At 46.0% G+C, this 7,986-nt stretch overlaps 1 pseudogene; it reads left to right on the forward strand.

Moving 5' to 3' along the window:
* Nucleotides 1–537: 537 nt before the first annotated feature.
* Nucleotides 538–2,543, forward strand: LOC118151684 (protein CUSTOS pseudogene; annotated as a pseudogene).
* Nucleotides 2,544–7,986: the final 5,443 nt, after the last annotated feature.

Below are 7,986 nucleotides of genomic sequence, written 5' to 3' on the forward strand. Positions count from 1 at the left end.
GGGATCAGCTTGCCATTCCATGGGAGCCTATGTGAGAATGAAGTCAATAAGGAGAAACACAGACCCAAGAGATAGAAGACAATTCTGATGACACTGTCTGGGATGCTCCCTCAGTCTGAGTAGAGCTTCTGTCATTTGCAACCAAATAAATTTTGAGAATCACTTGAACCTGGGAGGTGAAGGTTCCAATGAGCTGAGGCCGCACCATTACACTCTAGCCTGGGCAACAAGAGCAAAATTCCGTCTCAAAAAATATATCTATAATAAAATGGACTTTCATGATCTAGGGAAATCTCTCTTCCTTTTCATAGCCTGTTTCTTTGTTTTTTGCTTTTTGCTTTTTTTTGAGACAGAGTCTCACTCTGTCATTCAGGCTGGAGTGCAGTGGCATGATCTTGGCTCACTGCAACCTCCACCTCCCAGGTTCAAGCAATTCTTGTGCCTCAACCACCTGAGTAGCTAGAATTACAGGTGCATACCACCATGACCAGCTAATTTTTTTTTTTTTTTTTTTAAGTAAAGACAGGGTTTCACCATGTTGTCCAGGCTAGTCTCGAACTCCTGACCTGAAGTGATCTTCCTCCCACCTTGTCCTCCCAAAGTTCTGGAATTACAGGTGTGAGCCACTGCGTCTGGCCCAAGTATTGTCCATTTCTGGCAGTAGTTCAAGATGGCGGCGCCCGAAGGCACTATGAGCAATTTGGAAAGCAGTAGCAGCAGTAGCGATGTGGAGGAGCTTGCGTGGTGCCGCGAGGCAGCAATGCCGGCCTGGGACTTGGAGCAACGGCCGTACGCGGCAGTGAAGCCAAGAGCCAGTGCTGCAAATAACCAGTTGTCAACCTCCCAACCGAGCCTCAGGCCTAAGGTGGATGAGCATGAACAAGATGGCAACGAGCTTCAGACCACCCCTGAATTCTGAGCCCACGTAGCCAAGAAGCTGGGAGCCCTGCCGATCAGCTTCATTACCATCTCAGAAGTAGCAAAGAGGTCAACAAAAGCTCAGGTACAGAAAGTCGCTTCAGAGGATGATGGTTTTCGCCTTTTCTTCACGTCTGTCCCTGGAGGCTGTGAGAAGGAAGAATCGCCCCAACCCTGCCGAAAGCGCCCGCCCTCCAGCTCCAGTGAAGACAGCCAGGAGGAGTGGCGGCAGTGCCAGGAGGCAGCTGTGTCGGCGTCGGACATCCTGCAGGAGTCAGCCATCCATGGCGCTGGCACGGTGGAGAAGGAGGCAAAGAAGAAAAGGAAGTCGAAAAAGAAAGCCAAGAAGGTGGCGGTATTCATCACCACTGACCCCAGCGCGGCCACGGTCCAGAAGCAGAAGTCAGGTGAGCTCACCAGGGACCAGGTGTCGCTTGGAACCAATAAGAAGAAGAAGGCAAAGAAGGCCAGTGAGTCCTCTCCATTCCCGCCAGCAAAGAGTGCCACTACAGTGGTGCCTGCAAACTGAACCCAGCTGTAGGCACAGGGCTCAGCTCCAATGACAGGGCTACAGGGCTCAGCTCCAAGGACAGGGTGCCCTGGGGACAAGGCATTTTCAAGCCCCACCTCTCTCTCCAAGTTCAAGGACTGGGCTGGCAAGTCTAGACTGCCCATGAGACCCTGATGGTGATGAGGGCTTGCCCGAGAGTCGGGCCAAAAAAGTGGCTGTGGGTGAGAAGCCCAAGCAAGGCCTGCCCTTCTCTGCTCCCATGGGGGCTGGTGGGGGGGCGGGTCCTGTGGTTCCAGAACATTGCATGGCCTCAGGAAAAGGAGCCTTCCGATTATTTGAGACCAGTGGCCAAGTGGTTCCTAGAACTGTCTGAGGTGGGCAGGGGAAGGGAGACCTCTTCCCCTCACCACCTCCTTAGCCTGTTGTGAGAAACTATTTTTAGAAAATGAGAAAAGGGATCCCAAGATGCCAAGGCCCAGAGAAACTTCTGTTCTTCTCCCCTTAGCCCACGTAGACTTCACAGAAGTGTCTGAGAAAGGAAAGATTTTTTTTCACCCCTGGCTTTCTAGAATTTCCTTTGTCTGCATTTGTGAATATACCACACATGATGGTGTCTCTGAGCCGACCAGATTATGGAAACTCAATTGTCAGGGGACCCAAACAAAACTGAGAGTGAGTTGGGTATTGCCTCTGTCAGTGCTGAACCTTAAGACACTTCGAATAAACATCCTCCTCCTCTCTCCAAAAAAAAAAAAAAAATTGTCCATTTCTAAAATATTTGCTAGTCTGAAAAAAAGCAGCTAATTGCTGCATTTTAACTTTGTGAATGATGCTTCCGGGGGGGGCAGCTGGAAATGTTTCCCAAAACCTTTAAAACCAGCATTCTAAAACCTGCACGGTGTGGGGAGCAGCAACTGCTTCTCTCCTGTCCTGGCACCCACTGATGACTTAGCAGTTGGCCAGAGGCCTCCAAAAGCAGATGTGGAAACAGAAAAGGGCCCCTCTCTTCTGCCTGATTTGCTGTGTGCATAAAGGAATGCATGCCCTCAGTGAACCTGTGCTATCATGGTCCAGTAATCTATATCTCCTCAAATCTATTTCCATCCACATTTACTTTGGTACCTTCTGAAATCATGATCCTGTTCAATTTCATTCTCCTGGGAATAAGAATTCATCCATACATTTAAAATATAAAAGAATGATTAGGGGAGGAGATGGGTAAAATCACATTTTATTCTATTTTATAACCCTTTATAATTCCTTTCAAAACACTGTCACAGCATTATTCTGCTTGAGTCCTTCAAAATCCCTGAGAAATAAACCATATTATTCCCATTCTACAGAGGAGGAATTTAAGGCTCAGAGAGGTAAGGCAACTTGCCAAAGTTACACAGCAAATTTGTGGCAGAGGTAGGACTAAAACCAAATAATTACCCAGTCCAGTGGTCTTTCCCCTGCATTACACTATTAGGGACACAGTTCACCCTCTGTCCTGGTAAGTTCATCCTAAGCACAAGTAGCTCTGCTAAGGCCATTTGTAACTCTGGTCCCTTATAACACCCCCTCTCCTTGGCCAGGTCTCTGACCTCAGATCCTACACACCTGTTACCATAAGTGTAACAGCTAGTGCTAGTCACCAAAGGACCCCTCTTTCTTCATAACTTGTTAAGGGTTGGATCAGAATCAAGCAGTAATCATTATCCCAGGCTCCAAGGTCAAGTCTTTTTTTTTTTTTTTTTTAAAGACAGAGTCTTGGTATATTGCCCAGGCTGGACTCAGCTCCTGGGTTCAAGCAATCTTTCTGACTCAGCCTCCTGAGTAGCTGTGATTACAGGCACATACCAACCCAAGTCAAATCTTAAGATTATGGAATATGCTGATAACGGAGTTTTTTTTTTTTTTTTTCTCTCACTATTAATGGGAATTCAGCTGAAGTAATCAACGAGAGTCTGTAAGTGAGGAATTTCTGGCCCCAGCCAAGACACCTTACTTCAGCTAATTCTCCTTAATATATGAGCCAGCTGGGAGAAAATGCGGACCCCAGAAAGAGCCACAAGATGAAACATGATTTAGGAAATTGTAAAAGAGGGGTTGGGGAATCCTAGTACTTCTGGGAAGAAATGACAAACTGTAGCACTTTTCTCAAACAAGCCAGACCTTGAGATTCAAAGGGTCTTTCAGACCTTCCATGCATTCTTCCTTTCCTTTCCTTTCATTTCTTTTCCTTTCCTTTCCCTTTGACTTTTCTTTTTCCTTCCTTCCATTCTTCCTTCCTTTTAAAGCAGTCTAGCCATACAGGGATTAAAATATGCCAGGGATTTAATTTCTCTAATTACTTGGAAGACCATCTGTGCCCTGCTTTGACGCAGGAGTCCCTGCTCTGCCCAGAGAACCATGTGGTGCTCTGCCAGAGCCCCTTTTCTCCAGTATTTCCTACTCTTCATTCTCTACCATCTGGCTATGGGATCACTTTTGTTCGAGAGTAGGACTGGGAGATGGAGCTCTAGACAGAAATCCTCTCCACACAGCTCCGCCCCTGATATCCTGGGGACTGACAATCATCAGAGGACCATATGACATCAGCCACCAGTGGCTACCAACTAGTTTCCAAGAGCTGCATCTGGGAGTAAACCTATCATGGCTGAAGGAGTAGTAACATGCCCCCAACGCTCACCATGGAGATTTTTGCAGTTTTATCTCCCTTCAGCAGACCTGACTTGAGTTCAAGGCTGAGTCATCGGGGTGAGGATGGGAGTATTTTTCTTATGCTTAAATACAGGTTAATGACATTAGAGCAGAATTCTAGTAAAAAAGGGCATGTTTACTAAGTTAAAATTTATTCTTGGCCAGGTGCAGTGGCTCATGCCTGTAATCCCAGCACTTTGGGAGGTTGAGGTGGGCAGATCACTTGAGGCCAGGAGTTTGAGACAAGCCTGGCCAACGTGATGAAACCCCATCTGTACTAAAAAAATACAAAAATTATCTAGGTATGGTGGCACATGCCTGTAATCTCAGCTACTTGGGAGGCTGAGGCTGGAGAATCACTTGAACCCAGGCATCAGAGGTTGCAGTGGGCCAAGATAGTGCCACTGCATTACAGCCTGGGCAACAGAGTGAGACTCTCAGAAACAACAACAGCAACAACAAAAATTATTCTCTACAATGAAAAGCCACAAGCAAAAATTATTTTTTCAGATTCTTATTTACTGTCTAAAATGAGACAGACTTATTATAGGCTGTTTGGGAAGAGGAGAAAATTGATTTAAGTCATCTCATCCTTTTATTTTTAGCCATTGAGCAGCAATTTCCCTTCAATTTCATCTCCCCTCACTCTCTGAAGAATCTGAGAGATGAAGAAAAGAAATGTAAAGATGAGGGCAAGAGAAGAAAAAGGAGGTTGCCTCAAAAAGTGGCCTGCTTTTCCTATCAATGTCTTTTTCTTGGGTATCACTATTGATTATACCCAGCAATTTCTCTGCCTGATCTGCAGCCCACCTCCTCATCTGCAGACATCCAGGGTCCCCCTTCTTTGCTGAAGTAAGTCATGTACTTCAGTTTAGAGCTTCCTGCTGGTTGGGGCATAAAGTTCACTCATTCATTGAGGCCCTGCTTTTCTCTTGGATTAGCAGAGAACTTAGCTCTTTGCCTTGCCAGCTGCAGTCAGAAGTAAAGGGGCCTTGTGAGAGAAGTGAATCTGACTCCCTTATTACGTAGGTGAGGAGACTGAGACTACCCCTTCTCTCATCAAGAAGGGAAGTCAAGCCGGGCGCGGTGGCTCATGCCTATTATCCCAGCACTTTGGGAGGCCGAGGCGGGTGGATCACAAGGTCAAGAGATTGAGACCATCCTGGTCAACATGGTGAAACCCCGTCTCTACTAAAAATACAAAAATTAGCTGGGCATGGTGGTGCACGCCTGTAGTCCCAGCTACTCAGGAGGCTGAGGCAGAATTGCTTGAAGCCAGAAGGCGGAGGTTGCGGTGAGCCAAGATTGCACCATTGCACTCCAGTCTGGGTAACAACAGCAAAACTCCGTCTCAAAAAAAAAAAAAAAATTAGCTGGGCATGGTGGCGTGTGCCTGTAATCCCAGCTACTCAGGAGGCTGAGGCAGGAGAGTTGCCTGAACCCAGTTGGCAGAGGTTGCGGTGAGCCGAGATCGCGCCAATGTACTCCAGCCTGGGTAACAAGAGTGAAACTTCGTCTCAGGAAAAAAAAAAAAGAAGGGAAGTCAAAAAGAAGGGCCTCAGTGGCAGAAAGGTCAGAAAAGTGGGTAGTGGGGTGCTGTTTGGAGCACCCAGTTTTGGAGTCAGACCAACTTGGGTTGAAAGCCAGTGATGCTGAGTAGTAACTTCCACTCTCTAAATGTGTTTCCTTCACTGCAAACTGGGGATAATAATGCTGTGTTCCTTATGGGACTATTAAAATAATTGAATGCATAGAGAAATACAAAATAGTATGGTTGGAACAAAGTAAGTATTTGGAAAGTGGTTAATATTATACATTTCATTTTTTTCCTTTTTTCCCCCTTCTAATCAATGTCAGAAGAAATAAAGGAAATAAGAAGTCACTTTCAAGGGATCTCTGGCTGCTCTGCAAACCTGTTAGTTAGCTATGATATCCAAGCTGCTCGGGACACCCAGAGCAAGTTGTTACTTCTTTCTACTGATTGGGACACTGAGGAATAGAAGAAATTTAATTGTCCATCTTGAGGAATGACATGATGTAAAATAATAAGAAATATGCGTATTAGTCTTTGACCATGGTTCCTGACACAGAGCTTCTAAAACCTGTATAATTTTCTGAGTAATTGAAGCTTCTGACATAGAGCTCCTAAATCTCTTGGAATTTCAGGTGATAGAAGTGCATTTTGTTCTGAGGCAACTCTGTGGGCTCATAGATGGGGGCTAACCACCAGAAAAACCAAGTCATGATTTGAAGCTTGAAACTTTCACCCGCACCTACCATTTTCTAGAAAGAAGAGAGAGCTGGAAATGGCATTAATAATCAGTCACAGCCAGGCATGGTGGTCCAGGCCTATAATCTGAACACTTTGGGAAGCCGAGGTGGGCGGATCACTTGAGCTCAGCCTGGCCAACATGGTAAAATCCTGTCTCTACTAAAAATACCAAAAAAAAAAAAAAAAAAAAAATTAGCTCGATGTGGTGGTGTGACCTTGTAGTCCCAGCTACTGAGGAGGCTGAGGCAGGAGAATTACTTGAACTGAGGTGGCAGAGGTTGCAGTGAGCTGAGATTGCACCACTGCATTCCAACCTGGGCGGCAGAACAAGACTCCATCTCAAACAAAACAAAACAAAACAAAAACGAGCTGGGCAAGATAGCACATACCTGTAGTCCCAGCTACTTGGGAGCTTGAGACACAAGAATCTCTTGAACCTGGGAGGCAGAGATTGCAGTGAGCCAAGTTTGCACCACTGCTCCAGCCTTGGCGACAGAAAGAGACTTTGTCTCAAAGGAAAAAAAAAAAAAAAATCAGCCATGCCTATGTGATGGAGCTTTCATAAAAATCCCAAATGTGGCTGGACGAAGTGGCTCACACCCATAACCCCAGCCCTTTGGGAGATCGAGGTGGGTGGATCACAAGGTCAGGAGATCGAAACCATCCTGGTTACCACAGTGAAACCCCGTTTCTACTAAAAATATAAAAAATTAGCCAGGTGCCTGTAGTCCCAGCTATTTGGGAGGTTGAGGCAGGAGAATCGCTTGAACCTGGGAGCAGAGGTTGCAGTGCACTGAGATCTCGACACTGCACTCCAGACTGTGTGACAGAGCAAGACTCCATCTAAAAAAAAAAAAAAAAAAAAAATCTCAAAGGTACAGTTTGGAGTTTTGGGGTTGGCAAACACATCCATGTGCTGGGAGGATGGTACATACCAGCACCACAGGGACTGAATCATCTGTGCTCAGGACCTTTCAAGACCTTTCCCTATGTAGGAGGGAGGCTGAGGCAGGAGAATTGCTTGAACCTGGGTGCAGAGGTTGCAGTGCGCCGAGATCTCAACACTGCACTCCAGACTGTGCGACAGAGCAAGACTCCATCTCAAAAAAAAAAAAATCTCAAAGGTAGTTTGGAGAGTTTTGGGGTTGGCAAACACATCCATGTGCTGGGAGGATGGTACATACTAGCACCACAGGGACTGAAACATCTGTGCTCAGGACCTTTCAAGATCTTTCTCTATGTATCTCTTCAGGTGTCTGTCCATCTGTATCCTTTGTAATAGCCTTTATAATAAATCAATAAATGTAATAAAATGTTTCCCTGAGTTCTGTGAGCCTCCCTAGCAAATTAACCAAACCCCAGGAGGGGGTCATGGGAATGCCCAACTTATAGCCACTGAATGAGAAGTTCTGGAGGCTCAGACTTGTAACTGGCATCTGAGGTGGAGGGCAGTCTGGTGAGACTGAGCCCTTAAGGTGTGGGATCTAATTCTAACTTCATGTAGATAGTGTCAGAATTGAACAGAATTATATGACCCCCAGTTGGTGTCCACTGGAGAACTGCCTAGTGTATGGGGGAAAAAAACCCATACCAGGGGTTA

The sequence above is a fragment of the Callithrix jacchus genome, chromosome 1 (genome assembly GCF_049354715.1).
Source record: "Callithrix jacchus isolate 240 chromosome 1, calJac240_pri, whole genome shotgun sequence".
NCBI classification, from domain to species: domain Eukaryota; kingdom Metazoa; phylum Chordata; class Mammalia; order Primates; family Cebidae; genus Callithrix; species Callithrix jacchus.